This window comes from Aotus nancymaae, unplaced genomic scaffold (assembly GCF_030222135.1).
Source record: "Aotus nancymaae isolate 86718 unplaced genomic scaffold, 86718_ANA_hifiasm-v0.15.2.pri h1tg000016l, whole genome shotgun sequence".
Classification (NCBI taxonomy): Eukaryota; Metazoa; Chordata; class Mammalia; order Primates; family Aotidae; genus Aotus; species Aotus nancymaae.
Window position 1 is genome coordinate 21654269 of NW_026988428.1, and position 13981 is coordinate 21668249.

General features: G+C 43.6%; 2 pseudogenes; both read left to right on the top strand.

The window, feature by feature from the left end:
• Positions 1 to 2492: 2492 nt before the first annotated feature.
• On the top strand, positions 2493 to 8225 carry LOC135275318 (uncharacterized; annotated as a pseudogene).
• Positions 8226 to 9331: 1106 nt separating this feature from the next.
• On the top strand, positions 9332 to 12380 carry LOC135275319 (uncharacterized; annotated as a pseudogene).
• Positions 12381 to 13981: the final 1601 nt, after the last annotated feature.

Genomic DNA, 13981 nt, shown 5'->3' on the forward strand with positions numbered 1-13981 from the left:
TGTGTGGGTTTGATTCTGTCATTGTGTTGTTAGCTGGCTATTATGCTGGCTTGGTTGTGTAGTTGCTTTATAGTGCCACTGGTGTATTTAAGTGTGCTTTTGTATTGGCTTGTAGTGGTCTTTCCTTTCTATATTTAGTGCTCCTTTCAAGATCTCTTCTTAGGCAGGTCTGGTGGTAATGTGCTCCCTCAAAATTTGCTTATCTGAAAAGGATTTGATTTCTCCTTCACTTAGAAAGCTTAGTGTGGCTGGATATGAAGTTCTTGGTTGAATATTTTATTCTTTAAGAATGTTGAATATAAGCCCTCAATCTCTTCTGGCTTGCAGAGTTTCAGCTGAGAGATCTGCTGTTAGCCTCATGGGGTTTCCTTTGTAGATGACCTGCCCTTTCTCTCTAGCTGCCTTTAACATTGTTTCTTTCATTTCAACCTTGGAAGATCTGATGATTATATCTCTTGCAGATGATCTTCTTGTGTATAACCTTGCAGGGGTTCTTTGTATTTCCTGAATTTGACTATTGGCCTCTCCAGCAAGATTGGGGAAGTTTTCATGAATGATATCCTGAAATATGTTTTCCAAGTTGTTTGCTTTCTCCTCAAACTTTTCAGGCATGCCAATGATTCACAGATTTGATCTCTATATAATCCCCATATTTCTTGGAGGTTTTGTTCATTCCTTTTCTTTTCTGTTTTTCCTTTTTTGTCCATCTTATTTCAGAAAGCCAATCTTCAAGTTCTGAGATTCTTTCCTCAGTTTTGTCTATTCTGCTGTTAATATTTGTGATTGCATTATAAAATTCTTATAGTGTGCTTTTCAGCTCTGTCACATCTGTTAGATTCTTTTTTATACCAGCTACTTTGTCTTTCAGCTCCTGTATCATTTTTGTTGTGATTATTGATTTCCTTGGATTGGTTGTTTTTGCCATTTCTCCTGAATCTCAGTAATCTTCTTTCCTATTCATATTCTGAATTCTATTTCTGTTATTTCAGCCAGCTTAGCCTGGTTAAGAACCTTTGCTGGAGCACTGAGGCAGTCATTTGTAGGACGTATGGCACTCTGAACATTTGAATTGCTGGAGTTTTTACATTGATTCTTTCTCATCTCTGCATGTGCGTGTTCCTTTAACTGCAGTGTAGATGGAGTACAATCAATAAACTTCTTTTCTGGATGTTTTCACAGGGCTGAGGCTTTGTGCAGGGTCTTTATTTGTAGCTATTTTCTTGTATTTGCTTTCACAGTGGCGTGTGTTAGCAAGGTATTTTGGTGTTGAAGCTTTGCAGTGTAATCCAGTAGGTGGTCAGTCAGTAGGCTCTTGCTCAGTTCTGTGGCTCCCCTATATTTCTTCACAGTTGCCACCATGCTCCCTCTCAATGCTCTGAAAGTATGGGCTCCTCTCCCAGTTGAGTCCTGGCTGTAGATTGTGGCTTGGTGCTCCTGGTGCTATCCACTGCAGCTCTGGGGAAATCTCAGGGTTTATATTTCTTCCCCAACTTGGAGGCAGCAGATGAAGGGAACTTAGTGGTGGTTATGGCCAAGGGTCTTTTGTTTTCTGGATGCTCTACCTCAAAGAAATGAAGGTCAGAAGTTGCTCAGTGCAATGATTCCAGGGTGGAGCATCTGTGCTGTGGCCCAAGCCAGGTATTTCCTATCTGGTGATGAATTAGCGGTGGCAAGATGGGACCTGTGGGAAATGCACTGGCCTCCTCTCCTTGGGTTGACTGCAGTTTGTTGGAGGCGTGTTTAAGGCATTTAGGGTCTTTGCTTCTTTAGTCCAAGGGTAGCAAGGACAGTTTCACTAAAGAAGTAGTGGCAGAGAATCTTTCAGTTGCCCCTGGGGGCTCCACTTCCAAGAGACGTGGAGTGGCTGTTGCTGGAGGTGTTAAGCTAGTGTGGCAGGGTAACTGCACTGCTTGTGTGAGCTTAGGGTTCTGCCTGTTGGGGAGTCGGGGGGTCAAATGTTCAAAAGAAGGAGAGATTTGTCTCCTCTTTATATGGTGGCTGTGGTGTGCTGTAAACTTCGTTATAGTCCTCAGGTTCTTTGTTTCTTTCCCAGATCAAGGGCAGAAGGGATAGAACTGTTACTGTTGCAGTGGCAGAGGGGTTGCTGTATGCCTCTGGGAGCCTCTCTCAGGGGAAACTCTGAGCCACTACCAGTGAGTATTTTGAGTTATGGATGGAACAACTGTTCTGCATTCATGAGCTGGGGACCCTGCCTGGTGAAGAGTGGGGATGGTGGTTCCCAGTAAAGAGAGTCTGGACTCCTCTCTGTATGGTGGCTGCATTGTGCTGGAGGTGCCAGTGTAATTACTAGGACCTTTGTTCCTTCCCAGCTGAGGGATGTTACAGCTGTACCTCTGCAACTGTAGTGGTGGAGGGGTTGTGGGTTGACTCTGGATTTCCTCCTTGGAGAAATGCTCGGCTGCCTCTGATTGTGGTGATCAAGTGGAGACAGGGTGATTGTTCTGGAGTCCCAGGTTAGGCCACCCTGCTTAATGAAGAGAAGTGAGGACTGGGATCTTCACGGAGAACAGTCTGTCCACTTTTCTGAGAGGTGGTTGCTCTGTCCTTGGAGTCCAGAACAGCTCCTGTTTCCTGCAGACTCTTCGAAGCCTGGAGACAGCAAGGGCAAGGGCTGCAAGATAGTGAAGATGGCAACCCACCCCTCCCACTGGGAGCTGTGTCTAGGAAGTTGTAGAGCTGCTACTGGCTTGTTAGTCCTGGCAGTGGATGGCTGGAGGCCGAGGCCTGGAGGACCTGCCTGGTGAGAAGATATGGGAATGGGCTTCCACATAACAGTCTGGCTACTTCTCTGTAGGGCTGCTATGGCGTGCTGGGGATCTGCTCCAGTCTCTAGTCACCTTGGATTTTCCAGTACCTGAAGGTATCAACAGTAAAGGCTGTGAAATGGCCAAGATGGTGGCCTGCCCCTCCCTTTGAGAGCTCTGTCCCAGGGAGGTGTGGACCTGTTGCCAGCCTGAATGCACTTTCGGAGGTGGCTGGAGACCCCATTCAGGAGGTGTCACCTAGTAAGGGAGAACACTATTGGGGACCTGCTTTAAAAAGCAGTTTGGCCACATTCTTGTAGGGCAACAGTGTTGTGCTGAAGATTTGCTCCAGCCCTTGATTGTCTCTGACTCTCTAAAGCCTGAAGGCAAGAATGGCTAAGTCAGCCAAACATCAAGGATGGCAGCCTGCCCCTTCCTCTGGGAGCTTCGTTCCAGGGAGGTTTGAAACTTTTTTTGGCCAGAAAACACTGGTAGAAATAGCTAGAAACCTTAATCTGGAGGTCCCATCTAGTGAGGAGGAATGGGATCAGGGACTCACTTAAAACAGCAGTCTGGCCACCTTTTTGTAGAGCATCTGTACTCTGCTGGGGTCTGCCCCAACCCCTGGTTGCCTCAGACTCTCCAAAGCCAGAAGGCAAGAATGATTAAGTTGGCTAAACAGCAAAGATGTTGTCTCAGGGAGGTTAACACTGCTACTGGTGGCTGACTGGAGTTCCACATCAGTGGATCTTATCCTGCGAAGTGCCATGGAAGCAGGGCCTGTAGCCTGTCACTGCTCAGTCCCCCTGGAGTCAGTCCCTTTTTCCAGGGGTATGTACAGGAGTCTAATGTCCTGTTTTGCCAGAGTTGCAGCTGCTTTTGCCAGGAAGCCTGGGTATCTAAGGCTCCTTGGGCTCTGTGTGTGCCTGAGAGGCTGCTCTGCTGAGACTCCACATAGCTCTGTGTATCAGACTGAAGATCCTTGTGGAGTGGGTTCATGAGGGTGTGTCCTGATCTGAGGGTTACAAAGATCCATGGGAGAAGCATGTGTTCCTACGGTTGCTCATTCATTCACCACTTCCCTAGACAGTGTAGGTTCCCCGTGCTCCATTTGGCTCCCAGGTGGGTGGTCATCCTGCCTTGCTTTTCTCCATTCTCCATGGGTTGAGTTGTCCCAAAGCACTTACCTGGATATTTCAATTGAAGGTGCTGTTTGTACTCACCCCTTCCATTTCTCTCCATGACAGCGGTGCACCCTAGCTGCTTCTAGTTGGCTATCTTGGCCATGATCCCCTGAGTGAGTTTTTACTCTATTAATTCTCTTTTTGTTATTTTTGTTTTGTTTTAGTTTGTGATCTGCTGAATAACTCTATTAATTCTCATGAGACCTAACTATTAAAAAGAGCTTGGCATTTCCTTCTCTCTCTGTTTCTTCCACTCTCACCATGTAATGTGTGCTCCCCTTCCCCTTCCTCCATGACTGGAAGCTTCTTGAGGTCCTTACCCAAAGCGGTGCGAGTACCATGCTTCCTTCACAGCCTGCAATACTGTGAGCCAAATAAACCCTTTTTATTTCTAAACACTCAGCTTTAGGTATTTCTCTATAGTAATGCAAACAAACTAAGACAAATGCCTATATGAAAAAAGTAGAAAGATTCCAAATAAACATTCTAACAATGGATCAAAAGGAACTAGAAAAACAAGAACAAGCCAAACCCAAACTAACAGAAGGAAAGAAATAAGGATCAGGTCAGAACAAAATGAACTTAAAAATCAATATAAAGGATCAACAAAATGAAAAGTTGGTTCTTTGAAAAGGTAAACTAAATTAATAAACCAGTGTCTAGACTAACCAAGAAAAAAAAAGAGAGACGACTGCCTCCCCCTAAAAAAATTAGAAATGAAAAAGGAAACATTACAACTGATACCATAGAAATACAAAATATCATCAGAACATTGCATACCTGTATCAAAACATCTCATGTACTCTCATAAATACATATGCATAGCATGTACCCATAATAATTTTTTAAAAAAGATAAGATATTATTATGAATAACTATACACAAACAAACTGGAAAACTGCAAAGAAATGGGTAAATTCCTAGACACATGTAACCTACCAAAAATGAATCACAAAGAAGTAGAAAACTTGAACAGACTGATGAGTAATGAGATTATCTGAGTAATAAAAAATCTTTCAACAAAGATAAGTTTAGGAACAGATGGCATCACTGCAAAATCTACCAAACTTTCTTTTCTTTACATAATAATTTTTTTTTTTTTGAGACAGGGTCTTGTTATGTTGCCCAGGCTAGTGTCAAGTTCCTGAGCTCACAAGATCCTCCTGCTTCAGCCTCCTGAGTCACTGGGACTTCAGGTACATGCCACATGCCTGGCTAGAATTCTATCAAACTTTCAAAAAAGAACTAACACCATTTATTCTGAAACTATTCCAAAAAGTTTAAGAGGAGGAAATTCTTCCTAACTTGTTCTATGAAGCCAGCATTACCCTGATACCAAACCAGACAAAGACATAACAAAACAAAAAAAAAAAAAAAGAAAGCTATAGGCTAGACCTATCCAACATTCTTTATGAACATAGATGCAAAAATTATCAACAAAATACTAGCAAACCAAATTCAACAGCACATCAAACAAACAAAAAATAAACCACGATCAAGTGGGATTTCTTGCATGGATGCAAGGATGGTTCAACATATGCAAATGAATAAACATGATACATCATGTCAACAAAATGAAGGACAAAAATCACATGATCACTCCAGTAGATACAAAAAAAAAAAAAAAGCATTTGATAGAATCCAACATCTCATCATGGTAAAAACTCTCAACAAACTAGGTATAGAAGGAACATGCCTCCAGATACAACAGGCCCATGACTATTATCACATTGAATGGGGAAAGTCCAAGAGTCTTTTTTGTAAGAACTGGGACAAGATAGAATGCCCACTTTCACCACTTTTATTCAACATATTACTGGACATTCTAGACAGAGCAATCACACAAGATAATGAAATAAAAGGAAAGAGTCCACCAGAACATTCCAAGATTTGACAAATAAATTTAGTAAAGTTGCAGGATAAAAAAATCAGTAGCATTTCTATACACCAATAATGAACTACTTGAGAAAAAAATTTAAGAATGCGATTTCGTTTACAATAGCCACAAAAATAAAATATCTAAGGATAAATTTAACCAAAGAGGTAGAAGATCTCTATAAGGAAAACTAAACACAGCATTGAAAGAAACTGAAGCAGACACAAACAAATGGTGCATACACAGCCTCACCAGGTGTCTACTTTAAAGTGAGGGCATTGATTGGAAAAGAATAGGACTCTGCAACTTGGAATGGAGACGTGTGGGAGGACCCCAATGAAGCTGGGGATACTGAGTTTGTAAACTCTGATGAAACTTTTTTTTTTTTTTTTTTTTTGCCAGAAGAAACAGCTTCTCCATTTTTGGTACTGGCAACATCCCCTTCTTGACCCATGCTGCCATTGGCCTTTCCACCTTTGTCTGAGGAGATAAACCCTGTGCTGCCTGAGGCAACAGTGATGGCCTCCCCTGAGGCAGTTTCCAGGCAAGATAATGTTCTCCTTAGGAACCACCCCAACACCCCTGTTTTCTTTTAGACCTGTAACTAGACTAAGTCGTGGCAGGCCCTTACAGGTGAGGTTGAGAGTGTGACTCATGAGGAGGTGCACTACACTTGAAAAGAACTGCTTGAGTTTTCTAATTTATATCAACAGAAATCTAGACAACAGGAATAGAAATGGATATTAAGGGTGTGGGACAATGGTGGAAGGAACATAGTTAAATCAGGCTGAATTTATTGATTTGGGCCCACTAAGTAGGGACTCTGCATTTAATATTGCAGCTCAGGGAGTTAAAAAAATGTTCTAATGCATATTTGCTTGGTTAGCTGAAATATGGATTAAAAGATGGCTCACTATGAGTGAGCTAGAAATGCCTGATCTCCCTTGGTTTAATGTAGAGGAAGGGATCCAAAGGCTTAGAAAGATTGGGATGGTTGAGTGGATTAATCACTTTAGACCTGTTCATCCCAGCTGGAAGGGTTCAGAAGATATACACTTGACCAATGACTTGCAAAACAGATTTGTGAAGGCAGCACCTGCATCTTTGAAGAGGCTTGTAATTGCTTTTCTCTGTATGTCAGACCTAACAGTAGGAACCACTGTCACTCAACTACAAAATTTGAATACAGTGGGAATAATTGGATCCTGAGGTGGCAGGGGCCAAGTGGTGGCCCTGAACTGTCAAAGGCAGGGTGGGTGTAGCTACCATAATGGACAGCAGAGGCAAAGCAGCAATCAGAATAGTCTGACTTGTGTAGAGCTCTGGCACTGGCTAATTAATCATATTCCTAGAAGTGAAATTGTTAGGAAGCCTACTGCATTCCTACCTAATTTATATAAGCAGAAAACTTCTAAGTAGAATGGATGAAAGATTGATATGAATTATAAAAACAGAGAATCATGGGACCTCAATCAATATCCAGACTTGAGCCACTTTACAGACCCAGAACCCCTTGAATGAAGGGGAGGCCAGGTCCCCTTGAGGAAGGAAATCACTATATTACTTACAATTTATGCCGTGAATCTTTCTCCCATCCTTCCCCAAGGAGACCTCTGGCCTTTTACCAGGATAACTGTGCACTGGGGAAAGGGAAATGATCAGACATTTTGGGAACTACTAAACACTGGGTCTGTGATGACATTGATTCCAGGGGACCCAAAATGTCATTGTGGTCTTCCAGTCAAAATAGGGACTTATGGAGGTCAGGTAATTAATGGAGTTTTAGCTTAGGTCTGACTTACAGTGGGCCCAGTGGGTCCCCAGACTCATCCTGTGGTCATTTCCCCAGTGACAGAATGCATAGTTGGCATAGACATACTTAGCAGGTGGCAGAACCCCCACATTGGCTCCCTGACTGGTAAGGTATGGGCTATAGTGGTGGGAAAGGTCAAATGGAAGCCATTAGAGCTGTCTCTACCAAGAAAAATAGTAGGGCCAGGCATGGTGGCTCACACCTATAATCCCAGCACTTTGAGAAGTTGAGATGGGAGGATCACTTGAGGTCAGGAGTTCAAGACCAGCCTAGCCAACATGGTGAAACCCCATTTCTACTAACAATCCAAAAAAAATCATCTAGGCATGGTGGCACATGCTTGTAATCCCAGCTACTCTACTTAGGAGGTTGAAGCAAGAGAATTGCTTGAACCTGGGAAGCAGAGGTTGTGGTGAGCTGACATTGTGCCACTGCACTCCAGCCTGGGCAACAGGGTGAAGCTTCATCTAAAAAAAAAAGTGAATTAAAAACAATATCGCATCCCTGGAGGGATTGTGGAGATTAGTGCCACCATCAAGGACTTGAAAGATGCAGGGGTACGTGTGACTGGCAAGATGGCCGAATAGGAACAGCTCCAGCCTGCAGCTCCCAGCGAGATCAACACAGAAGGCAAGTGACTCTGCATATCCAACCGAGGTATCCGGCTCATCTCATTGGGACTGGTTAGATAGTAGGTGCAGCCCATGGAGGGTGAGCTGAAGCAGGGTGGAGTGTTGCCTCACTGGGGAAGTGCAAGGGGTTGGGGAACTCCCTCCCCTAGCCAAGAGAAACTGTGAAGGGCTGTGCTGTGAAGAACAGTGCATTCCAGCCCACATACTATGCTTTTCTCATGGTTTTCACAACTTGCAGACCAGGAGATTCCCTTGGGTGCCTACACCACCAGGGCCCTGGGGTTCAAGCACAAAACTGGGCAGCCATTGGGCAGATACCAAGCTAACTGCAGGAGTTTTCTTTCATACCATAGTGGTGCCTGGAATGCCAGCAAGACAGAACCATTCACTCCCTGTAAAGAGGGCCAAAGCCAGGGAACCAAGTGATCTAGCTCAGTGGATTCCACCCCAAAGGAGCCCAGCAAGCTGAGATCCACTGGCTTGAAATTCACGCTGCCAGCACAGCATTCTGAAGTTGACCTGGGATGCTTCAGCTTAGTGGGGAGAGGGGCATCCACCATTATTGAGGCTTAAGTAGGTGCTTTTCCCCTCACAGTGTAAACAAAGCTGCCAGTAAGTTCGAACTGGGTGGAGCCCACCACAGCTTGGTGAAGCCACTGTAGCCAGACTGCCTCTCTAGATTTCTCCTCTCTGGGCAGGGCATCTCTGAGAGAAAGACAGCAGCCCCAGTCAGGGGCCTATAGATAAAACTCCCATCTCCCTGGGACAGAGCACCTGGGGGAAGGGACAGACTTAAACATTCCTGCCTGCCAGTTCTGAAAAGAGTAGTGGATCTCCAGCACAGCACTTGAGCTTTGCTAAGGGACAGACTGCCTCCTCAAGGGGGTCCCTGACCCTCGTGCCTCCTAATTGGAAGACACCTCCCAGCAGGGGTTGACAGACACCTCATACAGGAGAGCTCTGGCTGGCATCTGGTGGGTGCCCCTCAGGGACAAAACTTCCAGAGGAAGGAATGGCAGGAATCTTTGCATCCTGCAGCCTCCACTGGAGTGGACCTCCAGCAAACTTCAGCAGACCTGCAGCAGAGGGGCCTGACTGACAGAAGGAAAACTAATGAACAGAAAGGAATAGCATCAACATCAACAAAAAGGACGGCCACACAAAAGCCCTATCTGAAGGTCACCAACATCAAAGACCAAAGGTAGATAAATCCATGAATATAAGGAAAAACCAGTGCAAAAAGGCTGAAAATTTCAAAACCCAGAGCAACTTTTCTCTTCCAAAGGATCACAACTCCTCATCAGTAAGGGAACAAAACTGAACAGAGGATGAATTTGATGAATTGACAGAAGTAGGCTTCAGAAGCTGGGTAATAACAAACTCCTCCAAGCTAAAGGAGCATGTTCTAACCCAATGCAAGGAAGCTAAGAATCTTGATAAAGGGTTAGAGGAATTGCTAAATACAGTAACCAGTTTAGAGAACATAAATGGCCTGATGGAGCTGGAAAACACAGCATGAGAACTTCATGAAGCATGCACAAGTATCAATAGCTGAATCGATCAAATGGAAGAAAGAATATCAGAGATTGAAGATCAACTTAATGAAATAAAGTATGAAGACAAGATTAGAGAAAAAAAGAATGAAAAAGGAATGAACAAAACCTCTAAGAAATATGAGACCATGTGAAAATATCAAACCTACATTTGATTGGTGTACCTGAAAATGACAGGGAGAATGGACCCAATTGCAGCTGCTGTGCCAGATGTGGTTTCATTGGTTGAGTAAATTAAGACATCTCCTAGTACTTGGTATGCAGCCATTGACTTGGCAAATGCCTTTTTCTCCATTCTTGTCCATAAGGCTCACCAGAAGTAATTTGTCTTTGGCTGGCAAGGTCAGGAACGTACCTTCAATGTCCTACCTCAGGGGTATATCAACTCTCTGGCTTTGTGTCATAATCTTATTCTGAGAGATCTTGATCAGTTTTTGCTTCATTACATTGATGACATTACGCTGATTGGATCCAGTAAGCAAGAAGTAACAAATACACTGGACTTGGTGGTGAGACATTTGCACGTGAGAGGATAGGAAATAAACCCAACTAAAATTCAGGGAACTTCTACCTCAGTAAAATTTTTAGGGGTCCAGTGGTGTGGGGGCTCTGTTGAGATATTCTTTTTAAGGCAAAGGGTAAGTTGCTGCATTTGGCCCCTCCTACAACCCAGAAAGAGGCACAATGCTTAGTGGGCCTATTTGGATTTTGGAGGCAATACATTCCTCATTTGGGTGGGTTACTCTGGACTATTTATCAAGTGACCCAAAAGGCTGCCAGTTTTGAGTGGGGTCCAGAACAGGAGAAGGCTATGCAACAGGTCCAGGCTGCTGTGCAAGCTTCTCTGACACTTGGGCCATATGGCCTAGCAGATTCAGTGGTGCTTGAGGTGTCAGTGGCAGATAGGGATGCTATTTGGAGTCTTTGGCAGGTCCCCATAGGTGAATCACAGTGGAGGCCTCTAGGATTTTAGAGCAAGGCTCTGCCAGCTTCTGCAGATAACTACTCTCCTTTTGAGAGACAGCTCTTGGCCTGTTACTGGGCTTTGGTGAAAGCTGAACGTTTGACTGTAGGTCATCAAGTCACCATGTGACCTGAACTGCCTATCATGAACTGAGTGCTTTCTGGCCCATCTATCCATAAAGTGAGTTATGCAGCATTCCATCATCAACTGGAAGTGGTACATAAGTGATTGGGCTCTAGCAGGTCCTGAAGGCACAAGTAAGTTACATGAGGAAGTGGCTGAAATGCCTATGGTTTCCACTCTTGCCACCCTGCCTTCTCTCCTGCAGCCTGCATGGATGGCCCCATAGGGAGTTCCCTATGATCGGCTGACAGAGGAAGAGAAGACTAGGGCCTGGTTCACAGATGGTTCTGCACGATATGAAGGCACCACATGAAAGTGGACAGCTGCAAAACTACACCCCTTTCTAGGACATCCTGAAGGACAGCAGTGAAGGGAAGTCTTCCCAGTGGGCAGAACTTCAAGCAGTGTACTTGGTTATGCACTTTGCATGGAAGGAGAAATGGCCAGCTGTGCAATTATAACCTGATTCATGGGCTGTAGCCAATGGTTTGTTAGGATGATCAGCGTTTTAGAAGAAGCATGATTGGAAAATTGGTGACAAAGAAATTTGGGGAAGAGATATGTGGATGGACCTCTCTGAGTGGTCAAAAACTGTGAAGATATTTGTATCCCATGTGAGTGCTCACCAACAGGTGACTTCAGTGGAGAATTTTAATAAAGTGGATAGGATGACTCATTCTGTGGACACCACTAAGCCTTTTCCCCCAGCCACCCCTGCAATCATCCAATGGGCCCATGAACAAAGTGGCCATGGTTGCAGGGATGGACTCAGCAACATGGACTTCTCCTCACCAAGGTTGACTCAGCTACGGCCACTGCTGAGTGCCCATTTGCCAGCAGCAGAGACCAACAATGAGTGCTTGATATGACACTATTCCTGGTGGTGATCAGTCAGCTACCTGGTGGCAAGTTGATTATATTGGACCTCTTCCATCATGGAAAGGGCAGAGGTTTGTCCTCATTGGAACAGACACTTACTCTGGATATGAGTTTGCCTATCCTGCATGCAATACTTTTGCCAAGACTACTGTCTGTGGACTCATGGAATGCCTTATCCACCATCATGATATTCCACACAGCATTGCCTCTGACCAAGGCACTCACTTTATGGCTAAAGAAGTGTGGCAGTGGGCTGATGCTCATGGAATTCACTGGTCTTACAATGTTCCCCATCATACTGAAGCAGCTGGATTCACAGAACGGTGGAATGGCCTTTTGAAGTCACAATTACAACGCCAACTAAGTGACACTACTGTGCAGGGCCGAAGCAAAATTCTCCAGAAGACCATGTATGCTCTGAATTGGTGTCCAATATATGGTACTGTTCCTCCCATAGCCAGGATTCACGGGTCCAGGAATCAAGGGGTGGAAGTGGAAGTGGCACCATTTACCATCACCCCTAGTGACCCACTAGCAAAATTTTTGCTTCCTGTTCCCATGACATTATGTTTTGCTTGCCTAGAGGTCTGAGTTCCAGTGGGAGGAATGCTGCTACCAGGAGACACAACAATTTCATTAAACTGGAAGTTAAGATTGCCACCTGGACACTTTGGGGTCCTCCTACCTTTAAGTCAACAGGCTAAGAAGGGAGTTACAGTGTTGACTGGGGTGATCGACTCAGACTATCAAGATGAAATTAGTCTACTACTCCACAGCAGGGGCAAGGAAGAGTATGCACGGAATGCAAGAGATGTGGGAGTATCACTTGAGCCCAGGAGTTTAAGTCCAGTCTGGGCAACATAGTGAGACCCTGTCGCTAAGCAATAAAAATAAGTTTTTCTTTTTTTTTTTTTTGGAGGGCTGAAATTAAAGACTTCAAAACTTAAAAAAAAGAGAGAGACAGAGATCCATTAGGGTGTCTCTTAGTATTCCTGTGCCCTGTGATAAAGGTCAACGGGAAACTACAACAGCCCAATCTAGGCAGGACTACAAATGGTCAGACCCTTCAGGATTGAAGGTTTGGGTTGCTCCACCAGGAAAAAAAACCCCACAACCTGCTGAGGTGCTTGCTGAAGGCCAAGAGCATACAGAATGGGTAGTAGAAGAAGGTAGTCATCAATACCAGCTATGACCACGTGACCAGCTGCAGAAACAGGGACTGTAATTGTCATGAGGGGACAGGAATTGTCCCCTTCTTTTGTTAAAAACATGTTTGTGCATTTATACCCTTGTACTAAGAAAATATCTTCATTTTATTTCCTTTCTTTGTTATCATGTGACATAAGATTTATTGACTTCACATCAGCATTTAAGTATTGTTAACTCTATGTAATAGTATTTGGGTTGGGGATTGGTGCATTTCTGGTTGTACAAAAGATAGTTGTTCTTTTTTTTTGGATATATATTTGGAATGTAGTCAGCTGGAAATGAGTAGTATATCAAAAATAACTTTAATACAAGGTAAGAAAAAATGAAAAGTTCATTTAAGTACTTGTATGTACAGAATTACATCCGAGTGAATTTCACTTTGCTTCTCGATAGATAGATCTTATTTTTATCATATTACTTTTAAATTTCCAAACATAGTGCTATATAAAAAAACTAAATGAAAGTGAAATAAATGTACCCATTACGTAGATTCCCCCAAAAATCACTATTCCCCCTGCCAAAAAAAATCAAGAGTAGAAATCTGTATAAATCAGAAGTCAGTAAAAACAACAACTGAATTCCTAAAGAGAATGAAGACAAAGAAATATGGCAGAGAAATTTAGAAACCAAATAAGAGAAATTAAATTTTCTGGCACTTTTGGACTCTAGATTTTTCTAAAGCAGGTTTAATGTATTACACAACAGAGAAGGTGGTTATAGAGCGGGTGGATTTTTAATTTTCATGAAAGACAAAAGTATGTATTTGATATTGATATATGTAATTGATGGTCTGATTGGCTACCAAATATCTATTACCAGTGCCCCTTCCCTTGTCCATCGCCTATTGCAGAGACTGAAAAAGTCAGACACTGGTTTAACCCGCATTCTCTACAGCAAGTAATGCTCATCAACTTAGACTAGCCAATGAGACATAAGAGGAGTTCTTCTGGGTGGCTTCTAAGTAAACAATGTCAGTCCCTGAA